We start from the raw sequence: 27,056 nt of genomic DNA on the forward strand, positions 1-27,056 counted from the left end.
AGTTACTATTATCTCAAAATAGACAGTGTCCCATAATGTCAAGATAGATAGTAATAGCATAGTTCCTTGAGTTAGGCAGAGTGTAACTGGTCAGATTGGTAGGCATGTGTCAAGTTAGCAAAGCAGTCTTGTCAAAACAGGTCTTGGTACATGCAGCAACATCCCTACCGCCTGTGCACATGCCTCTTACCCCTCCCCCCACTCTCCAAAACCCATACGTGTTGGGTTATTGTTGAGGGGTGGGGGGGATGGATGAGGTTAAATCCAAAATTACCTTAGGATACAATTAAAAGAGATACCGAAGAACACTTGTTAATTTTTACTTTTTTAAACTGTGGAGTTGGAATTAGGAATTTAGAATCAGTAAAACTTTCTGCAGTTATGTTGCACATCATGAAAATTCTGTGTTTCGGACAATACTTTTAATGCTAGCTGCATTAAGTGAGTAGGGAAACTGACATTCTGGTGTCAAACAATAAACATTTCAGTCACAGGCCTGAAAGAGCACTCTTCAGGGAACACAGGTGTACAACATGCATGAGCAGTTTCCAAAGTGGAAATACCAGTTCTAGACAAACTGACCCTTTGAAACAGAGTTTGCCAGCTAATCAGCCAGCCTGAAGGCTAATTGGAAAAAAAGAACCTTTCTGTGACTGGCTATAGCATTTATGCTGTCAAAAATACACGTGACCTCTCCTTACTACTGGGAGATTTTGGCCATTTGAGTAAAGTACTGTAGTTTGATCTCCTTCTGTGCATATCTGGTGTTAGAGGATTGATTAAGAGCAGATAGTGGGTTTTTTGTGCTAGCTTATTTCAAATATAAGTTAACTCTCTTCACCACACAATAAACTCTTTCATATCTGGCATTCTATCATCTGGAATTCTCTAATAACTGGTGTTTTAGCCATAAGTAAGTTTTAGTTACATTTTTCCATAAGTATAGTGAAAATAATACAAATATAGCAAATACAATATAAATTTACAGTGTACAATACTACTGTTGTTGATAAAGTACTCAACATACATTTTTGTTTCTTAATAGCTAATCTTGTTTTTCTTTAATGTTGTACATTACTAGGTATACCTCTCTGTTATCCATAATATTTGAAAATCTGGCAGCCTGGCTGTCCCAGGGCTGCTGGATATGAAAGCTTACTGTATTTTAACTCTAAAGTTACCCATTCGTTGGCTTATGACTTGGAAGGAAATTTCCAGCTCTAAAGGCATTCTAGTTAAATACCTGTGTGCATGAGTAAGGAAGAGACAAAGGGAACAAGGCAACTGAGCTTGACAGACATGTGACTGAACAGTTGTACTTTTTTCCAGATGGACCACTTTGTTCATCTTGATTAATATAGTTCTTCTTCAGTCACGATCCTGTGTAGCTTTATATGAGGCCTTACCTTGAAATTTGTACTGTCTTTTGTAGTGCTTGCATGTAAACCTTAACTACAGCGAAGTTTGTGCTATATTATCTTTGTATTAATATCAGTGACAGTTACAGACAAAAAGCCAGGCTATTATGATAGAAATATAAATTACAAGTTGACACACACAGAATGTTTTTCTCTCTCACATGTGTCAAGAAAGAAAATGAGCAGTTAACGACAATGTTGTCAATTTTGAAGTAATTATATGGGAACATCTGGTCTGTCTGTTTAGCTCATCTAATGGTGAACAAACTGCACTCACTTCTGAAGAAAATACTTATTTGCCTTTTTTACAAAACTATCAGTGATGTAAGAAGGTATAAATTAATTAGTTGGGGGCTGTTAACTGCTTGTTTCAGCATCAGTAGTAACAGTAGTGCATTTTTCTTATGGAAGGTAGCACAAAATGAGAATGTTTTTGCTTTATAAATGTGGGATAGATTTAAAAAAAAAAAATTAAAGACCATGTTAAACTTTTTCTCCTTTTTTATAATAGCTTTAATGATGGAGGTCCAGGGCATTTCCTGATGAAATTTAATGACTGGCTTGGGTTAATGGCCCAAGGCATTGCCTCAAGCCATCAGCTCTCCCAGCTGGTCATTAATCCCCAGGAAATACCCTGGCCCTCCATCATTATTGCTTATATAAAAAGACTGTTTAGGCCTTATTAACTGCACAGATCTCCTCAAGCGATGTGACACTAAAGTCCAATGATATCAAGAAATCAGTAATATTTGTCAACTTGACAATTGCAGACTGCTGCTTTTATTGACCTGTATTTTGACTTTACATGTAAAGGGACAGATTCTGCTTCCCTAATGATGTAAGGTAAGTGGCAGAATCTGGCGCATCATGAAAAATGGGTTACTGATTTGTTTGTTTTTCCTAGCTTCAGACACTTTAAGCAAGATATAAATAGAGGAGTAAAATGAAAGTACTAATCTGGATTTAATTTTCTTTTAACCGTTAAATGCATTGACGGTTTTTAGCACAGGTATTAATTTTATGGATTATCACTGTTACCTTCTTTCTTAGTTCCAAGATTTCTTTTAGCACTCTTTGCAGAACTGCTGTAGGAGTCATCTCCCGGTCCCTAGAAAGGTACATTAAGTGTTCATCTTGACACATTTTGATCCAGCTACTGCTTTAGGTTGCAGTCCTGAGACATTATACTGTATATTTTAAACATACAGTACTGGATCGTCATGCCACCACCTTCACTTCAATCCTTATTTGCTCTGAAGTGTAGCAATTTTCCTGCCACTGACAACAGTACTTCAGCTGAAGTTGATGACAGAGGGATGTAATTTAGCTGTTGTTCATCTCTAGTATTATTGAAGGGTGAATAATAGCTGAAGTTTAAGCTTTTGATACTGCAGTGTGGTAGCTGTTCAGATTTATAGACTTGATGCATAGTGAATTCAGTACAGTTATAATAGTCAAAAGAAGAGAAAAAATTATCCACTGTTTCAGAAAAAGCTTTTGCTACAGTGGTTTTACAGCATAGTTGCATTCTAGGTACTTCCAAATAATTCTGCAAGTATAAACCCTACCAAACTTATAACAGTTGAAACATGAGCAGTATCTATTTGTCATCACGCTTGCAAATGTTTATCAGGCTTTCAAAGTTGAAACCAGGGCCAGCTTTCTGTTATGGAGCATGTGAGTTTTCATTGCCTTAAAAGCTTCAAAGAAGACTCATATGTTGACAGAGTTAGAAAGCTGGTTCTGATTTTAAGTTTAGTAATGGAAAGCAAGGGGGAGCCCCATTCTTCTTATGTATGCAACAGGCAGAGCTGATAAGTCTGTCAAGGGGCTGGGGGAGGTCGGCTTATTTTTTGGGTAAGAACATTTTTGCTTGGTTTAATTATTGAAACTAGAAGTATAACATTACTATAAAATTGAAAAGGAATTTGGTTCTATTTTAAAGTTTGTTTGTACTGTAGTAAGACCAAAGCCTCCTTGTGCTGGGTGCTGTACAAACATATAACATTACAAAACTACTGTAGGTTCTTCGGAAGCGGACCTTTGCTTTGGTATGCGTTGTACAGAGCCTACCACAATGGAACTGGGAATCCAGGCACTAGTTTAATTCAAAATAAAAAGGACGCATGCCTCAAAGAGAGGAACACAAGAACAGGGTGAAGAGTGATTGACAAGCATCATGTTGAGTGGGTGTATGCGTTTAATAGAGTTAGAAGTTAAACCTGGATCCTCTTGGACATAATTAGCATCAACCTCTTGGTTGAATAAATAATCACTGCTTAGAATTAAATTTCGTAGTTGCTTGCCTTCATAAAAAAAAACAGACGATTTGAAACTTTAGAACATGAGACTGAGAATAGTGTCAAATAATATACCTATCTCTGAGTTGTTGGCTTTTAACTAGGTTTTCCTCTCTCCTGTTGTGTAGAAAGACTCAAATAGGAGAAAGTTTATCGGTCACTAAGTGCTACAAATGCATGGGAGAAAAAATAGAGAAGGGGAAAAAGTGGTTAAAATCCTGGACTTACTGGAGTCTGTCATACAATTCCCACTGACTGCATTAGGATTAGGGTTTCACTCTATTTTGCTAACTGATTTTAGTATCCATAATTAAAAGGTTGCCTGAAACAACAGAAGAGGAAAAAAAACCAAGGTGCCCTTTTTCTAAGTTGGTAGCATGTCACTTTTAAAATTCTGGATTGTTCCTTGTAATCAGTAGAGAATTGGACATGGATGTGATTGTTTCTTAAAACAAATATGGTGTGCTAATGACTAAGTAGCAGAATGGAAATTAGGCTAGTGTTTTTTAAAGCAATGGTTATTCTCTTTGCACTGAAATAAATTGACAGATTTGTCAACTGCCCATTTGTGTTTTTCCTTTTCCTAAATCCTTTTGGCTTACTTATCTTATGCATTTGCTTTCTTTGAATTTATTAAAAAGGTAGTCAGAAATGTCTTCTAAAAATTGGCCATGAATGGGATTTTGATTTGCGTAAATAGTTTTGGATTTTTTTCCTTTAGAGTTATTACCCCAAACTGTTTTGTGTAGATAATCTGATTTATGCAGAATTAGTAGATTGGAACTGAACTAACTCACTAACTGGTTTGTTTTGTGTGTTTTTCCTCTAGCACTTCTGTTTTTATTAAAAATATGAGTTATTGATGAGGAGTTGACCAGGCTTTTCTGCTAATTGCATCATGCCACTTAGTTAAAGAGCAGCTAGTGTAGACTTTCATGGAGCAAGGCTTCAAAAGGCTTTGATAATAAAGAAATCAATTTTGTATAAATCAGAGATGACCTTTTGATAAAATCAAGGAAAGAAAAGAGCATCATGACTAGTGTTGCATTGAGAGAGGTGTCCCCCCCCCCCCCAAGTATTTTACAGAATCTTAAATGATTAAGTTGGTATTCTTGTTCTGTGACCATCAAAGCTGAAATGCACAAACTTTTAATGTTACAGGAAGCTGAAAGCTTTTTAAAAAGCTTGTGGGATTGTGCTGTAAAAAGGCTTCTCGTTGCCCACTGTTCTCCTTCCAGAGAGCAAGAGATCAGAAACTGTTCAGTCTAATTGGTGAGTCTGTGTGACAGAGAGCTGCCTTATTTCATGTAGGTCCAGAAATAAATGAGTGCTTAAACCCTTTGAAACACACCACTACTGCAAAAGCCATGGGCTATAATTAAATTGGGAGGTTGTATTGTCTGGTGCCCTTGGCTATATACTTGATAACAGACCGTAGTACACCCACTATTGTGTTACAAGCTGGAACCTAATTAGTTATGTTGTAGATTTTTCAGTCGCTTAAGAAGCTCTTTTGTTCATCATCTTTCTTCCAGGTGACCCTTTTTGCTTTTTCTTTTGTTTCAGAAGCACACATACCCCCTCTTCCCCAAATCGTTAGGGATGTAACAAAACATACCTTTGTGCTTGTTAATTTGTTTACATATCTCATGTTTTGGATTCAGTGGAAAAAAGTCAATAATGGAATTGTCTGATATAAAATAGATCTATTAGTGATTGCAGACATATATAATTATGATTGAGGGACACGTTTTTCCTGAGAGATTTTTATGCTAGTACAATCTAAATGTAGTTTAAGGGTGTAGTGGGCAAACATGAAATATAATCCCATTTGGTTGTTTTTCAGCCATCTGTATGGAAAAACAGCCCTTTCAGGTTTTTACAACCTTACATGTGTCTTGAACTCTTGACAGCTCAAATCTGAAAATTTCAAATGTGCTAAATGCTTAATTCTTAATGAATGCAAGTATTTTAATCTATTTTAATGTAATTTTCAGTTTTAGAAATAACTGAATTGCTTTTCTACATATGGACACTAACTTTCCACTAAATTTTGAGTCCTGAGGCATAGTGCTTGTAACATGCATGGACACATGTATGCAAAGAAATATTCATGCCAATTTGCAGCTGTGCATTTTTATAATCTAGACAGGTACATTTTAATTATGTTTCATGTTTATGTGAATTACATGTTAACTACATAAACGTATGAAAACAGAGTTAAATCTCACATTGCATATATATTTTAATTGCAAACCCCCTTTCTAAAAATGAGGGAAACAAAATATGAAACTCCATGAACTCATCTTTGTTACAGATTAGTACTATTTAGAAAATAACTTTCTTTCATTAACCACAGCTGTTATATTCAATATAATACTTTATTTGTTAAAATAAAATATAATAGCACATAGGTTTCCAGCTGACACTAGCTTGAGCACTGCAAAATCGATTGATGTTCCTGTTGTTTTCTGATTGTTTCTGATGGAGACCTCTTGAATCCGGGGCGGGGGGGCTGGGAACCTTTGGGATCATTGAACAGGTTTAAAGCTAAAAAATCCTCTAGTGTTAAAGGAATGAAACAACTGTGTCATCATTCCAAACTTCTCTTAGGTTGGCTTCTAGGCTAGTGGAAAATATTTAAGTGTAGCTTTTCAACACTGAGCAGCAACCCTGGACAGGGATGAAAGAGATGTTTTCTCCTGCTGATACTGCAGAGTGGGGAAGGTTCCAAGGTTAGGAGCTCAGCAGTCGGTTTGGAGGAGAGCAATGCTCTGACCTGTATTTTAGATGGGAGACAAAATGCGAGGGTTCATGTGGAAGGCAATTACTGGTATTTTACCTTTCAATAATAAGGTATCTTCTCCCGTTACTATTACTTAATGCACGTGGAGACTGAACTACAGTTTCTGTGAGAATCGCAATGTAACTTGCTCATGTGCATCTAAAATCTCAATGTATTGATTGAAAGATGTTTACATTTAATCTGTGCATGTTCGTTCTTGTGCATTCAGAATCCTAAAGAGTTTGTGGGGAAATTCTCCAGAGGATTTCTCTAACTTGGAGTGACTTTGAATTCTTAAGTTTGTACTACTTTTATGAATGTTTTTACTTAGTGTAATGTTATAAATTTATGCTTTTACAGCATGACTTAAAATGGTAACAGAGCACAGTGGCTCTCAATGAAGAGTAGTTTGCCAAATTTTTGTTTGGTTTTGAGTTGCTAGAGGTAGGCAGAAGAATATTAGAAACTTTAAATAGATAGCATTTTGTGTTCTCTTGCTTGGGTTTGAGTTACTGATTGGGGGTCATCTAATTTCATTTGTAAGCTATCTGTGTGTATGAGTATTGGTTGTGGTAATTGCGGGTTATCACAAGCATCCACTACAACAGGAAATATCCCTGTTGGGGATACCACTTTTTATCAGTGAGTAGGTAACTAAGTGTTATGACAGGGTTTTATAGAGAGAGACAGAATCTGGGAAAGAAGCATTGAGAGCCCTATCCTGTTCTTTGGATGTGAAATGTGATGTGTTTAGCTTTATTAACCATTTCCAAACTTGTGCCGAAACAGTGTGCTTCATTTTTCAGTGTTGACAAGAACTTAATTTTGCTGGGATGATCTGTTTTTATTAGAGGGATTGGTTTGGGTTGTTTTATACCTAACTATTCTTAGACCCTTTAAAGCAGCGGTTCTCAAACTTTTTGGCATCACACGCTCCTCTTTTGATTTTTGAGAAAAGCTCACGCCCCCCCACCTGTTTTTTACCATCATCCAAACCCCCCTTTAACAAAAAAATTCAAATAATAATTTAAAATAAACACAAACTAGAAATAAAAGTGTTGCCTAAAACTAAAAATAAGCACAAATAGTTTTTCTTGGGCCCTTGTGGGTGCCTGGTATATCCCCAGCTGGCCAGGTGCCTGAGCCCTGTGCCAGCTGCCCACACAAGCCACCCGCCTACCTGAGATCTGCACTGCCAGAGCCACCTGCCTAAGCTCCCTTCCCGAGCCACCCACCTGCCCCCTGCCCGAGGCCCACAGTGGCAGGACCAGTTGCCCTCCCATCAGCCACCAACCCCAGCCATGTGCCAGCCTCCTGAGCCCCACGATTCCTCGTGCTGCCACGACCAGCCGCCCACCTGCCAGCCTGAGTCCCACAAGCCCTGCAAGCCTATTGCCTGAGCCCCTTGGCTCCCACAAAGCCAGGCACCACTAGCCCCTGCTCTTACCCCGTCCCCAGCCCCCCATCTACCCATCCTCCTCCTCTTCCCCCTCCCACTCCAACCCACATTCAATCACCTTTGTAGGAGGCAGCTAGCTCCACGTGTGTCTTTGCTGGCTGCCTGGTTCTTGTAGCAGCTATGCCAGGTCATCCACGTAAAATGTCAGGAGCTGAGAGCCAGAAGCAAAGGCCAGATCTTTCTTCGGGATGGGAGAATGATTGCGGGGGATGGTGGGGGCTGAGTTGCCTCGCGCCCTCCCCCCGCCCCCTGGAATTTCTTCGTGTCCTCCTGGGGGGCATGTCCCCTGGTTTGGGAAACCATGCTTTAAAGGGACAAATAGCTACTTTTCTATTTAGCAATATGTAAGTAGAATAAGTGCTGTAATAACAAGCATTGCTGTGGCATCTTAGAGACTAACAGTTTAGGTCATGAGCTTTTATGGATACAGTCTTGATGCATAATTAGAAGGCAGCCTAGTTTAGGGATGTGGCTTCCAGTAGGGGTAGTTCTGCAGATGAGTTGGAGAGTGTAAATGACAGGCAAGCTCTCACAATCGGCAAACTCATAGGTTACAGCTGGGGTGGGCAATAAAAAAAGTGACTGCCCAGCAACATTAGTCCCCAGCAGGCTGCCACCACTTTGTTTACTGCACCTCCACAGGTATCAGGTGATCACAGCTCTCATTGGTTGCAGATCGCCATTCCTATCCAATGGGAGCACCAGGAAGTGGCATGGACTGAGATTCTGTATCCCGCTGTTCCCGTTGGCTGCAAATGGTGATTCATGGCCAACAAAAGCTGCGATTGCCTGCTACCTTTGGAGGCACAGATAAGTATAAAGGTGGGAGCCTGCCAGGAGCTATCCCTGGCAGAATGGATCCAGCAGGCAGACTGGTATTTGCTCACCCCAAGGCTACAGTCATATGAGTGATATACACACATGCAGAATATGTGCAAATTAGTTACCTGTTTGAGGATTGTCTTCTGTCTCTAATCATTCAGAGCTTGAATTTTACCAATATATATGATACGTTGACATGGAAAATTGAGGGGTTTTTTTTCCCTAAGCTCGTAACTATTGAATATGCCCTTTGTTGTATATCATTGGCTTGGAAATTCTGCTGTTTACGAAGTTTTAAATAGACATAAGACCTCACTTTTATGGGGACCAGAAAGATTTTTATTAGTCTAAATTTGAATTGATACGCTGTGATTACGGTATAAGAATTCTATTATACTGTATCTTCTGTCTTGCTTAAAATTTGTTTCTGGGTAACTATGTAGAACCCATAGCGGGTTTATAAGTGATTTTTTTTTTCTTTCTTCTACATGTCCAATATAAAGAATTGGAAGAAAAAATTGATTTGTAGACATTGTTTTGAAGTGTGAAAACAAAACAATGTGACATGCTAAATTACTAAGAAAATGGGGATGGCATATTTAACACATCTTGCATTTTTCTTTCTGTCGGCTTTTAGTTGGTGACACTACTGCATGCGTGCTGCTGTTAATGTCCTACTCTAAAAGGATTCAGCTGTAGGTGAAGCAGGCCCATAACTGTTTTCTGTACATTTTTTCATGGGCTCCAAAGACTTATCTGTATGGCAAACCCTAAAATTTTAACCACTCTTAAATTATGGTATTTGAAAACGCACGTAGTTTTTGGTGGGAGTCTGTATTGAATGTGATGTCCCTAATGGAACGTGTGCTGTGAGGTTTCAACAAAAAGTAGCTACCAAAAATGCAGCTGCAAGATGATGAAAACTCTTCATTTCAACTTAAGGGGACCCTGGGAGGCTAAATTGTCCCTCAACTGATGTAAAACTAAGCTTTTGTCAAACTGAAGGTCTATGTCTGAGTTATTTTTACTTTTTAATACTTCTAATGGAAACATTTAAAAGGAGCATTGTTTGTTAGTGATTGCAACCCAAACATTGTAACACGGTGCCCAACTACAAGAGCCTGCAAGTAAAATTTTCTACATACTAGTTATAAACAGAAATGAAACTGACTGCTCTGCTTTCATTACTCTTTTTTCATGTCACTGCCTTTAGCAACAGCACATCTAGCAATAAAACAAATTAGATTTTTATGATGTTCAATTCCAATAATCCAAAGTGGTATTTATAGTATAGCCAAGGAATTTTTGTAAATAAGCATAACTTCTAATTTGATACTGCTTGAACACATGCTGAAAGCTTCCTTCTTTTTGTTCTAGGGTAGCGGTGGTTGTGGGTTTTATTTTGTTGAAGCATTCAGTATATTTTTAAGCCAGTCTTATTTTTTTTCATCTCCAAAATCATTTAGAAGTTGCCTTGTGTTAGGTGCTTTTTAAAAGCAACACATTATTTATGCTGGATACCTATCTTAATTTTGTCAGCTTGGTCAATAAAACATACTTCTGCAAATTAAAACATTTAGTTTTCTAGTCGTATGTCATATTGATAGCTCTTTCCAAAATGAGCCTTGGGTACAGTTTGATGCTCACTGATTACATTTGTTATGACTGTTCCCATTAAAAGCACTTTAAACATAAGCTGTTTCATTAATTCTTGAGCATTTTGCAAAAATGTCTAAATCAGAAAATGTAGAGGTGCAGATAAGAAGTGTCACCGGTTCATTCTAGCTTGGTAGTGATATAAATTTTGTCAAAATACACTATTACCCACTTGCTGTTCTCAAGTAGCTTGGGCCTAAAACATAGAATTATTTAAAAATGTTACTATATCTGTTATTAATAGAAAAGGTTTCACTAATTATTTAAACCTAAGGAATTGTTCTAGTGCATGGAATGAAAATATACTTTAAGTGAATTGCAAAGAATAGGAACATATCTGAAATAAGGACTTAAAATCTAATTCAGAAATGTGGGGTTAGTAACACAGATGAGGGAAACCCTTTTAAAATATCACTACAGCTTTGTCAGTTTCTTCAAAATATAAAATGAGCCAAGTGATCAATTATAGCAATGTTACATTTCTATAAATGTACTCATTTCCTGACTATTAATAGATACATCTAGTGTGATAAGTACACTTGGTGTCCAAGACCTGACATACTGAATAAAGTATTTGTAGTAATTGTTAGTGATGCATAATACTTGACTGTAAAATTTCACCAGGTCGTGTATTCTATTTCAGTTTTTTAAAAGAGATCTTTCAGATCATAGTTTTTTGAGCTAAAGAGCCATCAGATGAAGTCTGCATTCTACTCCTACAGGAGAACAGTTCATCAATAAATGATGTGTCTGGTATTACACTAGACTGTGCCCAAATCATTATTCAAACAATCCTTCCACAACGCACAGTGCTAATTTAGTTGGATATACTTGCTGATCCAAATCATTGAAATACTGTAAAGTAAGAAAATTTAAGAAAGCAGGGAATGCTTCTTTCACACCTTGTTTATGTGGGTTGAGATGTCAGTGACCTTGATAACAAAGCCAGGAAATGTACAGCTAAGATTTAATAGAGAAGTTGGAATAGTCACAAATTGTTAATATAACTTTAGTCAAAAAACTAACTCAACAACTTGCAAAACATGGTTCTGCTATGGAGCAGTCATATCTACCTCGTTAAGTGACATACGTTTTTGCTATTTTTAGCTGTCTTTCTGCAGTTCTGTTAGAGGAAGATCTTTCCTTTTGTTTGTCTGAACCAGAACAAAATAAATATTAGCACGGAGACCAAAACTCAGTGTCACTTCCTTAAAGTTCATGGAACCTGAGGCTCTGGGTTCCTTGATTTTTTTTTTTTTTTTTTTTTTTTTTTTGAGGACCTTAGGGTATATGTATGAAGCATTTTCAAAGCTGTGGCAGGCTCTGAGCTCGGGTCTGCAGCTTTGAGCTCACGCTAGCATTAAAAAGAGCAGCGTAGAAATTGTGGCATGGGCTAGTACAGAGGTAAACAACCAAAATAGCAAGAAGAGACTTTATTTAAAAAAAAAAAATTTTGGTGAAAATTCAGTAATTCAAGAGCCACATTGCATGTAAATACAAGATGGTCCTTAATAAGTAATGTCAAACCATACTTTTTGTGACCCCTATTTCAAGGGCAGTGCAAAGACAACGATTTGCAAGGCGATACATGTTCACTGCAGGACTTTAACCAACTTTTTACATATTCTGTTTCCTCACACTTTGTGTGTGTTGGTACTGCTATCTTCCTGTCTGTCTCTCCTCAATCCACTTTAATTATGCCAATGTTATTTCACATTTAATTTCAGTTTTCTTTCTTAAACTGTGTGTTGCCCTTCATGGCAGGAATGCCACAAGCTTCCTTTTCCTTTTCAAAAGCAAGACTTTATTAGCAACACGATGAAAACACAGGTACGGTAGTGTATCCCACAATGTACTCCACATATCAAAGGGGGCCTTTTCCAACATTAGGAGATCATGTACTGCTTGGTATTTAGATATGAGTTGTTGGTTGTTTGGCTTTTAGATGTTCAGCATTTATCAAAAATAATGAGGTTTTTTTTAACTTTGCAATTATAGTGTCAGGAGCCACAAAGAAGTCCTTAAAGAACTGCATTAGCTTCCAGAGCCACAGGTTGCAGACCCTGGGCTAGTGGAACCCGGGAGAGTGGAGGAGGGATGGTCTTCAATTGCCTGAGCTACACAGTGTCTTTGTGCTTCTCTTTTTAGAGCTGTAGTGTGATCAATGTGAGCACAAGTCTGTAGATCTGGGCTCTTGAAAGCTTGTTGTTGGGGGTTTTAAAATGTGATGTAGACATATCCATAGACTCCATGCTGATCATCATTTCTTTTCCTGAAATACCCTTGAACATGTATATAAATCCAGTAAATAAAGCTGAGCTTTTGTCATTGTGATTTCCTCCCTGTTCTTCCTCTACCCTCTTCATTTAAATTAGGTAACTTGCCGGTAGGGTCCAAAAAAACTTGGTCACTAGCCACACCAAAAACTGTAAAATCAGTCCTATAGATGAGCACCATGTGTAGGAGTATCTGCAGATGTATGTTGTAGGAGCGGGAGTATGACCAGAAAAGTTAGAAGGGGAGAGTATGAATCATCCACATATATACTGCATGGAGACTGAAATGAAAGTGTGGAGAAAATAAGTAATGAGGGCAAGAGGCAGGAGAGAGAGAGAGCAAAGCATTATCTTGCAGGTAAAGGTGTAAGAGGAAAATCCAAAAGAACAGTGAATTGATTACTTGAAATGGGATTTGCACATGCTTTATTTCCTTCAGCAATCCAAGCAGATAGTGAAAAGGGATGATGTCCCAAAACCAATTGAAATACTGGGTTCGTATTGCCCATATGAAAGTGGGGTTGAAGGAGTGTCTTCTCTTACCTGAAACAAAGTTGAAATTAAACCAATGGATCATCATGAAGTTTTTATTTCAAAGAGGATTTTGGGCTTTTGAATAAATGCCTGAAGAAAAATAAATCAGTTTTTAATAATGTAGTTTATATGGCATGTAATGACAACATGGTTTTTACTTCTTAACCACAGTAAACTAATTTCCTTTAGCTACTCAAAATATCTCCTGTGAAGTAGTTTCTGGATCAGTTTTTCATTCCCGTCTCATTTAAACTCCATAAGGGAATAAGAGAAACATGTTTTTGATCAAACTACTGTATAAACTGGTGATCTACTCCATTGCTCTTCAAGCTGCTTTGTAAAATTCCTGGAAACAGTCGGTGATTTTCTAGTTTCAGAGTATAAGCCTTAGTTCTGGAGTGGGTAGCTGACCAAACTTTGAGGGCTTGTCTACACAACCACCTTCCTTCAAAGGAAGTATGGTCATTAGGGTGTTGGGAGTTTACTAACGAAGTGCTGTGGTGCATATGCAGCACTTCATTAAGCAAATTCTCCCACCCGTGGCAACTTCGAAGTTTTAAACACCTCAAAATTTTGGAGTAACAGGACGTCAAAGTTGCCCCGGGGGGCGGGGGGGTGCGGCTCAGGGAATTTGCTTAATAAAGTGCTGCATATGCACCGCAGCACTTGATTCGTAAACTCCCAACACCCTAATGACCATACTTCCTTTGAAGGAAGGTGGTAGTGTAGACAAGCCCTGACACTTGTGTGGTGAGGGCAGGATTGATGGGGACAGTGGGTTTAGGGAAAACGAAGAGATGCAAATTTTGAGCCCTCTTTTGTTTTTTTTTTTTTAGTCAAACACCTTCTGTCGTCTTTTAGTGAAATGCTAATGGTATTGTTTGTTCATTCCTTCTGACACACACATGTCTAGAAACTCTTTTGTATTCTAGATATTCTGTCTGAAGGCGGTATTGTGCAGTCAATTATATAGTATGTGGCAATTTTGCATGCTTCAGTGGTATGTTCTGTTATTCAATGTAGTGTTCTGATTATTTGTACCTTGAGAAGCAAACTCAGAGCCTCAGAATTTAAGGAATGCTAGTGTCTACTTGTTGGAGTGATATCTTTGATAAAATACTTTATCAAACTGATTATTTGTAAAGGGGCAACCACTATAATGTGCATAAATCTTTTCCCAATAATTAATTTGTAAACCATTTCTTAAACTCTGATCCAACCCTCCTTTATCTCAGTTCTGAGACATCTCCTTCTCTGGCTTGCTAAAGTTATTAATAAAAATACACTTATAAATCACAATTGCCTCAATACCATAAGCAAAGATACTTCAAAATACATTGTCACAGTCTCTCATTTTAGAAGGGTAATCAAGGCAAGGTTTGTTTTTTTTTGTTTTTTTTTTAATTTTCTGTTTCTAATAAATCAGACCGTGCTTATGAGCTGGTAGCTATTTACAAATGGTGTGGAAAGTAATGTAAAACAATTGTTTTGGCAAAAAGAGAAGGTGTCACAGTAGAAGGTGTAATTTAGTTGTGTTAGAAAATGAAGTTAAAGTTTGATGGTAAACTATCAAAGTGGACTTCCTTGCATTGTTTATCACTAGAGTGAGCACTGTATTATGCCCATTGCTTTTAATGCATTAGAATTAAAGTAATAGTTCCTTCTTCGAACTAGGAAATAGGAGTGTTGGGGTGATGGTAATAGATGATGTGGTCGAAGAGATTTGTAATGGGATTTTGAGAAAGCTGTTTGGAAGTGTACATGAAAAAATGAGTGGTCTTGGTTCAGTTCCTTGTGGAGACGTACAAAAAAAATCACAACTGACACTAATTGTCACTCTTGATGGCAGTCTTGGTAGAGACTTGAAGGCTTAAATGGGCATAGCGAATGAACTACACTTATCCTTAGAGGTCTTGTTTCTTTAGGTCAAGGCACCCTGACAGAAGTGTAAAGAAACATGCTCTGCTGATGGTGCATTTGTTCTGCCGATGGTCTCCTGGACTGTCAGTGTGACACCCTTCAAAAGCAAGATTGATTGTTTGTTTGTTAATTTACAAAGACTAAATACCACCTCTTAACTCTTTGCTAATACTGTTTGATGGTAATGATGGAAAAACATGCATCCTTGCTTTTTGCTCTTGCTTTTGACATCTTGGAAATATAATTGATCTGATTTTAGTATTTTTTTTCCACTCGTCACTTAATGAACAGATGAATTTAGGGATCTGTCTGTTTTGGAGTAAGATGCTCTTGACCTACCAAAATCTTTGCTGTTTTCTCTTACCCATTTGATTCTTGCCTTGAGCACAAATTGTTTCCTTCTGGGGAGGGCTGGATGCAACTCCTTCCAGAGTGCAAGTAAATGAGTCTTCACAGAGGTGAATAGATAGATGTAGAATAAAAGACAATAGGCAGCTAAAAATCAAGTTATGATCTAGAACACACATTTTGATTTGATTAAAACAAATGAAAAACAACTTGTAAGGCATTTGCTACAACCAGTATTCTGGTCTCCCTTTTTGGAAGGAACATGGTTAGAATGTCAGGGGCTCAACTACTATGGCAATGGTTGTCATAAGTACTTAAGGTTGACAGTAAGTGTGTTTTTTGCTTTCTGTAGTCTAAGATGTATACGTGAAACTGAATCCAAGCTTCCAGCAGGATAAAAGCATGGAATAAATTCTTTAAAGGTGTCATAACAGCAAAGTATCATCATACAGAAATGGTTTTAATAAGTAAACTTAGTTTTGTTTGTACCTTGTTAATTAATTAAGTGCCTTCCCTCCCTGTGGCTAAGAATCTCAAGGTAATGCACAGATTATTTAAATTGCAGGAATTAAAATGAAATGAGCAGTAGGCAAATTAAGGTGTTTTTTTTTTATACTTCATATTTATTCCCTGCTTTGCTCAATCACAGTTTTTGCCTTTTGACCACAGAGGAACATTTGTTCCAACTTCTGTAATCGGTTCTGCAAAGAGGTCACAAGCCCATTTTAAGAGGTAGCAAAATTTAAATGCCTTCCTGATTTGGTATTGCCCTCTGCAATTTTAAAATATCCTTGTCTAATTGCTCAGGTTTTGGGGTTCAGGCAATCATTTTTTCTAAGGCCTATAAGCACAATGGGTCAAAGGTATTGCAATGCTCATTGCTGTAACACCTAACTTTTAGGCACCTACTATCAATGAAATAACAATGGGATCCACAAAGCTTGATTGATGTGCCTAGACACTCTCTAATGAATGGGAAGTGATAAGCACTTGAGAATGGGATTCTCAAAAGCCAGCACAGGAGGTGGGAAGCAACCTAAACTAGCCAATAGTAGTAGCTAACAAGAGGGATGAGTTGTAATCCATTTTCTCATGGAGTTAAGCACCTAAATCTGGGTTGCAGGGAAGTACCTATGACTGCTTGCAAACCACAACCAGGCAATCCCTCTTTGCCCAGGTCTACACTACCACAATAGTGTAATTTAAGCTATACTACTTCAGTTACGTGTAATAATGAAATTGAAGTCAATGTAGCTAGATCCACTTACAGCAGTGTTAAGCGGAGTACAGAAATTGATAGGAGTGCGCTTTCTTATCAATTTAGCATATAGTCAGTAGACCTGCTAAAGCAGTGCTGTTGCATCAAGTGCAGCAGTGCCTGTTTAGCTTTGTAGTGAAGTCACAGCCTTCATCAGACAACTTAGGTATCTAAGCCATTGTTGCAATAAGGAGAGGAGGTCTTGGTGCCTATAGTCCAGTTGCTAGTGATCTCCTGCTATGTGGGAGACCCAGGTTCCAGTCCCCCTCTTCTGCTTTATGGGGAGATGGTTTGAACAGGGGTCTCCCATTTCTCAGTGAGAGTGCCTTAACCACTGGGCTACAGGATATTCTCTCTTGCTGAAGCTGTCCCATTTTGGCCATTGTAACAGAGGGGCTTGAATTCCTGTGTCTTCCATGCTATTGTCCATGTGAATGCTCTGCTGAGCCCACCAAAGGAGAGTGTTTCTCTGGCCCAGTGACTCCTTAAGTATTTCTGCAAAGTGGCATGACAGCTTCAGTAGAAGAGGCTTAGAGACCTGTGTTCAAATCTTTTCCCCTTGTAAGGAGAAGAGGGATTCAACCCATCTCTCCCTCCCAACATGCCTAGGAAGTGCTCTAACCACTGTGTTATAAATTTTATATGGGAGGCAGAACCCGCCACCAGGATTTTGAATGGGGCCCAGTCCAATAGGCATGAGCATGCTTAACAGATAGTCTTGAAAACCAGACAGGATCAGAAGTGTTTTTCTTCTCATGGTTTGAAAATTGTACTGGGATGCCAGCATCTCCTGGCTTTGCAAAATACCAGTATCAGATCAGCGGGCTTTTTTTCACTGCTCGCTCCTTAAAGGAGTTGGAACAGCAAATTGGCACTTACCAGATATGGTCCATTGAGCACAAAGGTGATTCTTTGGAGTATTACAAAGAGTCTGTTCCTCATTTCTTGGCCTTTCCTAAAATATTTTGTACTCTAATGTCATGCCTGGCTATTGACTTGTATAGACTAGGAATGCCATTACCCAAATCACCTGCAACAGCCCTTGTAGTGCTTAGGTGTTCTGTGTGCAGATACTGATCTGGACTGACTTGCTTGGCTCAAGCTCAGATGTGATAAGTATCGTCTTCTAAACCATATATGTAGTCTTTAATTAAACTTGAGGTTTGTGTGGATGGATTCACTGGCATCTTCTAACTGCTTTGCACTGCACAGTGGAACAAAACAAGGTTAGTCTGGGCCACGTTTTCTAACTGTTGGGGGAATCCTAAAAATGTATTAACTGATTTTTAAATAAATGCAGAAGGGGTCTTTCCTTGTGGGCGCCTGGTTCTGTAGGATTGAGATTTGTTTTACCTCACTCTGAAAAATATTATAACAAAATTTAAAATGTGCTCCTCATAAATAGTTGCTTTTTAACTCTTGCAACTGTTCGCTCGTTTGTTGGAGTTATTTTTCAGTAATAACAGAGTAAAGGTGTTGTTTCTGTGCAGTGTGATCCTAGTGTTCACTTATTACTGTGTTGCCTGAAATATCCTTTGTTCTGAAAAGCAAGTCAGCTTCTGTTGTAATCTGGGCTAAGAATTCAGCTTGTAGGTCAGAGTTTGGTGCAGGAGAGTTCACTGACCACATTTTGCTTCTGGCAGTTCTAGCTTTGGCCCGTTTCAACAGATCAATGCCAGACTAACCCCATGTATTACTACTGCGGAGTTAAAACTTAGTATTCCTATCTTAAGCTAAATGTAATAGGAGAAGCTATGACCAAGCGCCGTAGTGGCAAATAGTAAGGAATGGAAAATGGGCACTCAGATTCTTAACCTGAAGATACCAAGTGGCACCAGATTTTGCAGGGAAGGAAGTGGCTTACTTTTATCATATGAATCAATGGGGAAAATGACATATGCAAACTGGAATCCATATAATATACACTATAGCTAATTTGGGGTTTTGTGCAATTCTTTCCTTTTAAAGAAGACTTTGCTTTTCCATGTAACTGGTACTGTGCTAAGCATTCTGTACTTGCCGTGTTCTCTCACGGGCTTCATGGTCCCAGTGCACAAGTCTCCTTGTTTAAAGCTTTTTGGCTCCCAAGGTAGTAGATGTGGATGACCGCATGTGATCTCCCCACCCCTCCTGGTTACAGTCCACCAACTGCTATCCCCTCTGCCATCTAGAAACTCCCAGGCAACTTTGTTCTTGCTTATGGTCAAGAGAAGAGCTCTTTACTGCTAGGAGTTGAGCACTTTTGAAAACCGGCCCACACAGAGGTATTGTCGCAGCCAGCAAGCAGCAGCTCAGTCTGTGTGGTGGTGACTGACTGTTAAGCCCCCTAGCTGCAGCAGTGATTTTTTTTTTTTTTTTTTTTTTAAAAAGCTGTGGCCCACCTCCATATAATAATCTCTTTGATTCCTGAGTTACCAAAGGACTCACAAGACCAAGGCTTCTTGTCACATCTAGAAGACAAGACTCTATGGCCTGATTCCCGTCTAGCTATTTTCAATTAGGACTGGGTTTATAAAGTCTGTTAGCCACATCTCATGCCATACTTTCCTTCAGATATTATGTGAAATAATTCGTGTGATTTATAAAATGTTTACTTTGCATAGCAGAGCCAACTAATGTTGTGTGCAATTAAATGCATCTCACTGGTTTAAAAAAAAAATCACAAAACTGTCATTCAACGAAGGTCAGTATCTGCGTAAAATGTATCTAAAACGACCACCAAAGACAACCTGTGACGTAAAAGTTACTGCCAAATTTAAAGCTTTTCCCAATATCCTCTGACAAGCTAGCTAGACAGAGTCTCCTCTTCAACCAAAAGCTCCCAACCCATTTCTTGCAATGGCAAAACTTCATTAATTAGTTCATAGAAATGTTTTGAGAGAGAAATTTCCAAACACTTAGTCCTGAACTGAGACAGAAAATTTCAGCTGAGAAAGACCAGCTGAACAAAGCAATAGTGCCTCCTTAAATGGTAACTTTTTATGCAGTCTTAACTATCAGCATTGTTACATGCTCTGTCCATGATGTACGCAGGGCTTGGTGGGAGGGGGAAGGAATTCATTAACATGTACCTTTTATTTAGTTTCCATTGGTGCATCCTCGCTTTTCTTTACCCTCCAGTCAAACTAGCTTTGCCTTTAGGTTTAATTTGTGGAGGAAAAAGCATTAACCCATCCATCTTTTCCTGTTTTTTACAGCATCTCTTGCAAAGATGCTGTAGTGTAACTGATTACCTACTAATATAATATATTTTAAGTACTTTTCATGTGTGGCATAGTCCATATTACACACAAGATAAAGGGATATCTGAGAGTGAACAGAAATTTTTTAGAGATTACAAAGAAGTGGGTTCCTGCCAAATTCACAACCAGGAAAAACATGTCATGGGCCATGAAATCTGGTCTTTTGTGTGCTTTTATCCCATATGATAGAGATTCACAGGGAGAGGCCAACATTTCTCAAATTGGGGGTCCTGACCCAGAAAGGAGTTTCAGGAGAGTCACAAAGCTATTTTAGAGGGGGAAAGGAGGTTGTGGTGTTTCTGTCCTTACTTTTGCACTGTCTTCAGAGCTGGGTGGCCAGTGAGTGGCAAGTGTTGGCTTGGTGCCCAGCTCTGAAGGCAGCACCTGCCAGCTGCATCATAGAAGGGTTGATAATACCATACTGGCAGGAAAGTGGTGTCTACTGAGGGCCCAGCTCTCTGAGAAGTAGCACAGCAGAAAGGGTGGAGGTACCATATCATGCCATCCTTCCTACTTCACTATTGCTGGCACCAGCTGTGCTTTCTGAGCTGGACCCCTGGCTAGCAGCCACCACTCTCCAGCTGGCCAGCCCTGAAGACAGCCCCCACCAACAGCAGCACAGAAGGAAGGGCAGCAGTACTACACGCATCATAATAACCTTGAGACCCACCTACCCCTCTGCAGAACTCTCTCTTGCGTTCAGGACCCCTACTATTACAACACCTTGAAATTTCAGATTTTAAACAGCTGAAAACATGAATCTTAGATTTTAAAACTCCTTTTATGATGAAATTGACCAAAAGTGACCATGAATTTGGTAGAGCCCTACAATGAACCACCACATCCATTACTTAGTTCGGTAGATTTATCCATATCCAAGTACTGTGGTATATAACATCTTTCTTAAAAAGGCCTGTTTTCATTCTCAGAACCACAACCATCTTATATTAAGCAGAATCTGAAGGCTGTCCATCTATTTCCCAGCCCTTCTATCGTGTGCTTTCCTTCAGAGATACGAACGACAATTCAGAGCTGTCAGACTTGGACCTTTTGAAGTGAATCTCTACCTATGCGTTTCCTAGCAGAAATTCACACTCTGTTAGCCTAGAACCAGTGTAAGTCTGGATACTCAGGTTTAATAGGGTTGTAGGAGTTGGAGTAGTGTTGTGGGTTTTTTTGTTTTTTTTTTTGTAGTTGCTGATTAGTTACACAAGGCTTCAATGTAACTTTTGTTTACCTTTTATAATGCCCTAAGAGCATTCTAGCAAACAATTTTGCCCAAGTCTTGTATCTGTTTAGACCAGTTGTCCATCAAGTCCAGAATTTTGTGCCTAAAAGCAGGCGGTACTAGATGCTTCAAGGTTTCTTGTGCATGCTCCACTAAAGTTTGCAGCTAAAGAGTAACTGGTCCATAGAACTTATTCCTAAACCCTACCAGTTAGTGAAGGGCTTCTGCCATGTTCTGGTTTCTGCTCTGCAGTGTGAGGATCTTTCTGTCTTAGGAAGTTTAAATAAGCATATTAAATGTCTTTGTGTTTACATTTTGTGTTAACTTTCCTGTTGGTACTGCTAGTAGGTGTGGGATTTCTTAAACTAAGGTGTCTTCAAAATTATCTAATCCTTATGTGATTCGTCCTTTGTGGGCATTGAGTTAGTCTTGTGTGTCTTTTTAAGGCTCTTTATCAGAATGGCCTCATTTAATTTCTTTTGCCATTTACTGTCTTGTGTCTGTCCATCTAACTATCCATCTAATTGTTTCTTCTTCATGCTTAACAATTTTAAATCTTCACTAATTAATTAATCAAGCACTGAATTTCAATAATCTGTTGTCACAAGACATCTGAAACCAAAAAAGCATGAACCAGCTGTGGAAGTGCTTGGCTTGCATAGCTCACCTTACAAATCTCTCAAAAGAAAAAGCAGTCAAGTAGCACTTTAAAGACTAGTAAAATAATTTATTAGGTGAGCTTTCGTGGGACAGATCCACTTCTTCAGACCACAGCCAGACCAGAACAGACTTGATATTTAAGGCACAGAGAACTGAAAACAGTAATCTGACAAGAGTAATGGGAAGAGTTTCCTGGGACATTTTCAATATCATGAAGCACTATTCAGTTGTGAAGTTAGTTCCAGACAGGTCATTCTGCCTTAAAACCAGCTAGCTGATCATAGCTTCAGTAGCTGCCTGGTGACCCCCTTACATAGTGCTTGGTACATGGATCTGTGGCTAATCCACCCTTCTGCGCTAAAAGGCTAACATTCGGTCATGTGACACAAACACCCCTTTGGCAGCTCCTATAGCTACCCAAAGAAATTCCTACAGTAATCATTGGAAAATAGTATTCATCCAAACTGTATTTCTTAAGCTTGGATCCCAAAGTATCTTTTATCCATAATGGATTCAAATGAACCAAATATAAAATATTCTTTGTTCATATGCCAGATAGTTATTTTCTTACAGAACAGAATAATTCTGAGCTTGGCAAAAAGACTATGTTCTACCTCATTTCCTCCTCTCTCAATGCCTTATTCCCCAAACATTATCTATGATCCCTAGTAGTCATATGGGTGTACATTTTGGGATAAAGAGAAGAACATTGTCTCATGGGTCAAACAACTTTTTCTTCAAACTATTCAAGCGTAGAGTTGAGTTTCAATTTAGAGCACACTTATTAGTTACAAAAGTGTATTATCAAGCCAGATCTTCAAATAAATGAAAAAATACCCACCGTAAATATTGTTAAAATGGTGATTTGCCAAATTTCTATCACTTTGCTTTTGTCATATCCACTTTCCACCACTTTTTATCCATTTAGTGTATTTGCCTTTGGGACAGGGATAATGGCTTCCTTTATGCTTATGCAGTATCACCTGTTTGGCAGTGCTAGAAACAATAATAAAACCATCCCAGCAGAGAATGCTTTCTGGCCATGGACAGTAGTGTTATGTTAACACTGCTGAGTTGTTTATAACAAAAGCTAGCTCATGTTTCTTGATTCCACACCAGATTCTGAACTTACTTTCTCCTAGTACTTGTTTTATTTTTCTTCAAATGATATATATCAGAAATACCTTCTTTCAGTACTTCTGATCAATTCTTTTTGTTGTTCTGTAACTGGATTATTACTAGAAATGTTTTTTGCATGCTTTTGTATTCCCATGATTATTAAAGGGACACAAGCCACTTAAAATTGCCCTTCAGAAAAGATTTGTACTAACAATAGTTGCAAGAAACATTGTTTGTTTTTTTTCCAGCGAGGTCAGTTTTTGCATTGACAGTACTTTATGTATAGTAAGGTTCACTGTTACTCTTGTACAGCCAATCCCTTTGTCATCTGTTTTGACTTCAAAATTAATGTCTCATTTGCTGCTGCTGCCAAAAATGCACATTCTGTAGGGGAGTTAGAATGATCTCTCTGCTATTGGGTAAATTAATAAAACAAATTTAAGTACAGAGGGGGAAGCAGGACCCTGGCCAGTTACAAGGGGGGTGGGGGGGCAGTGTTTTCCATCAACACTGTTTCAGGCCTCTGAGTCAAAAGAGCCATTAGATTGTGTAGGGAAGGCCTGTGCCACACCAGAAGATCTCCATTCAGCAGTTTTCCCAGGGTGAAGTTATACCCTGTGCTTTCTCAAGAAGGATGGTAACTGGCAGTGTTCCTTCTGCTTCTGAGGCTGTGTGTGCTAGGAGGAAGGACAAACATCTAATGCGCCTCTGGCAGTTTTACAGTGGGTGTTAGCCTCACTTTATAAAGACATAGACAGTCTTCTGGAACACTCCCAAGGGGAGGTACTAAAGAAACTAGTAGAAATTTTCTCATGCAAAGTTGATTTGGTATTTATTTTTGTTGTTTCTAAAAACTTTACTGGCTTAACTGTCAGTTTGAGCAGGGTTTTGGTGTGTGTGTGTGTGTGTGTGTGTGTGTGTGTGTTTTAAACTGGTTCTTCAGAAGACGTTTGTAGTGGTTTTTTTGAGCTGTGTTGGTCCCAGTACATGAGAGACACCAGGTTTGTGAAGTAATATAGTCTATTGAACTAGTTTCTTGTGTTCCTGAGAGAGAGAAGCTTTCAAGATGCACAAAGCAGTTCCTTAGTGGAAGTTTTTCTTTTACTAGTAGAAGTTGGTCCAGAAAAAGATATTGCCTCGTCTATCTTGTTTCCTTTTCCTTCTCTATAGTAAATGTGGGTTTTTAAATGGGCACGAATAAATCTGCATATGTAACTTTTATAAATGGTACTAATCTTCTTTCATGTGCCAGCAAAGAGAGGTTCATCTCAAGAGAAGAAAACTAGTAACTCTTGTTGTTTTGGTTATTTGTTGTTCCCCTTGATGAGACATAAGGCTAAAAGCATAAGTTCTGTTAAAATTAATAAAAAAAAAAAAAAAGCTTGTCCAATATTTATTCAGATTTTAACACCAAGTGTAGAAAGTTAGTGATTTATATAGAAATTTAAGATGCACAGACACAAGTCGCCTTCAATAACAGAGAATGTTATTCCCCAGTTTTGAAGACACTACATAAATTGAAAAGGAGTTTCCTGCTTACGATAGAAATCTCTGCTTGATAAATCAGGGCATCTAAATCTTATGAGGAGTGGTAACCTTTAAAAAAATCTTCATGCCAAGAGAAAGGAGTTTTTCTTTTCTTCCAAGATAAAGTGTGAAATAAGAATTCTTAAGAGGAACTTGAAAGAAACCTTGTTGTGGATCTTTGTACACTGTTGTCTTAGGGTGGTATTGTCATGCTGCAGTGACAACATAATGTTTGCATCCAAAAATCAAGGACTAACTCTGTCCTGATGTTTCTAAGCACAGCATCTGTGAAAATAAAGTCTCACCTGCTACACCAAGGGTTCAGTGGTCTAAGATGTTCCGATTACTCATTGGCAGCAGTGAAGGTGCTTTGCTTACAAGAGAGAACTGATATTATTAGGCATGCAATAGAGTAATGTCGCTGTTGTTGCCATCAGAAACACTTCTGAAAGCATGTTGCGCACCAGCCTCTTGTATATCTCTTACATGAAATGCAGGTCATTTCTTTTCACTTCCTATTTGACCTATAATGCAGGCAAGGGAGAAAAGATCTTTTTGGATTTTAAAGAAAGAGGAGTTTAACTTACAGGAAAGATGTTTCTAATGGCAGAAGCTTTAAAGGCAAAGTGTCTTCTACCAACTGTGGCTATATTACGGTAAGGGCCATAGACTCAATAGCAGCTGTCTTTGATACTGAAAGTGCTTGATGTTAAAAAGTAACAGTCATTCAGTGGTCTCCCTATTTAGAATGAGCGATCTCTTGGATAATATAGTGACTCTTACCGTGTCTGGTAGGATCTTCTCTTCCTTTGTCATCCTGATGGTAGTAGCTTAATTGAGGTAACTGGGATGCATTTGTATAGAATCCTTGAAACCATTTGAATGGGGCGGGGGCAGGGGGATATAGAGGGATCAAACTGAGGAAGCAAATGAGACATCCTCAGTCTCTCCAGAAACACAGTTTTATATAAGCATGGTAAAAGCCAGCTAACACTGGAGATAAGCATCTTAATGGAATTGGTGGTTTGAAATTAAAGGTGTCTGTTCCGTCCTCCAGTTAGACATCCTTGAAAGAGGCACAGCAGGTCTGTAGCCTTTACCCTATGCCTGGTAAATATGCCTTTATTTTCTTTTAGTCTAAATATTTTTTCTCTAAAAGTGATATAAAATTTTATCGACATAAGCCCGTGAGCATGCAAAATTTGACCTGTGGGTACATCATCATCATCAATAACCGTGGGCTCAGCGCCTGTTGGTGTCTGATGCCTCTCACTATTCCTTTCCATCTTTCCCTGTCCAGTGCAGAGTGGTTTAGTTTCGGTTGACTTGTGCAGTCTAGCACAAATTTCAAATACACTTTTGCTTGTAAACAAATGGGTCAGAGTCAAATGTCTTAAACGAGGACCAAGTCCACGGCAAATGTGAAGAATTCGAAATTTAATTTTTTCAGTTAGGGAAAACAGAAATGGAACATGAAAACAAACTTGGGACTAATTCTGAAGTGATACCTGGTTTCTTTGAGGTGCAAAAGTCTGGAATTAGGCTAAAAATAGCTAGCAGGGGATTTTCCTGGAATAGGAGTGTTGGTGAAAGAAATAGACCAGGGAGAAAAATGGCAGAGCAAAGCTGTTACATGTGATCCGTTATATCAGTGGCATAAGCTAAAAGAGCTGCTGTAAGCCTCACTGTGCCCAGAGCTGGTGTAAATAAAGCATCGGGGTAGGCAGGAGCCTTAACACTGTTTCCATTAGTCTGTCTGTCCTTGTCTTTGTCCTTCTATTCATATGTGGAGCTCTCCCACAGGAAACAATATGGTCTGCTTGGTTAACAATATTAAAAAAAAAAAAAAAAAAAAAAAAAAAAAAAAAAGTTTGCTTGTTTTTAACAGCAAGGCAGTGAAATCTGATATATATGAAACTGCAGGCCAAATGATAATTTCAAGGAAACTAGAGGGACATGAAAATAAAGATTTACAGAGAATTAAGTGGAAAATGTATAATCTTACCTAGACTACAGTTACATTTGAGCATACTCAGAACAACACAGTGAATCTATATCTACTGCAGTTCTGCTGGAATTTTATCTCTAGATTTCTGTACCCTAGTGAATTACTCTAGCCTTTGTACTAGAATGTAACAGTGGGAAGCATAATATTTTTGTTTCTGATTTGCATAAAAAGTCTAGTTTCCTGCTTAAAGGAATTTAGTCAGCTTATAAATGACACTTCATTCGGGATATTGTGAGGGTGGTGGAGAGGAATTAGTGTGTTTCGGTTGGTTTAGCTTTGTGCCTGTGGCAATCTTTGTGTGTAGTTTCTTTCCCTGTTGATGATGATGATGATTGCATTTCCGCTGTCAGGTACCAGCATGTTGACATCACTCCCAGGTACTTCCCTGAGGGCAGCTCACTTTACTCTTCTCCAGTCTCTCTCCAAGAGGGCAGCTGCTGCTTCTGAGTCTGGGTGAGGAAAATCTCAAAAAGCCCTGAATGGAGATGAGGTGCAT

The 27,056-nt window shown here is 38.6% G+C and overlaps 1 protein-coding gene across 8 annotated transcripts in view; it reads left to right on the forward strand.

Annotated features, from left to right (window-relative positions):
• The window catches only part of KCTD1 (potassium channel tetramerization domain containing 1), a 98,414-nt gene that overhangs the window by 3,434 nt on the left and 67,924 nt on the right, over positions 1 to 27,056 (forward strand). The window contains exon 1 of one of the 8 annotated variants that reach the window (XM_074987264.1): positions 4,894 to 4,990. The exons of 6 other annotated variants lie outside the window; for them this stretch is intronic. The gene's annotated coding sequence lies outside the window, so the exon portion shown is untranslated. Of the gene's footprint in view, positions 1 to 4,893; positions 4,991 to 8,637; positions 8,785 to 27,056 lie in introns of those variants that run through there. One more of the 8 variants, XM_074987262.1, reaches the window with a different exon arrangement.

The sequence above is a fragment of the Carettochelys insculpta genome, chromosome 2 (assembly GCF_033958435.1).
Source record: "Carettochelys insculpta isolate YL-2023 chromosome 2, ASM3395843v1, whole genome shotgun sequence".
NCBI lineage: Eukaryota > Metazoa > Chordata > Testudines > Carettochelyidae > Carettochelys > Carettochelys insculpta.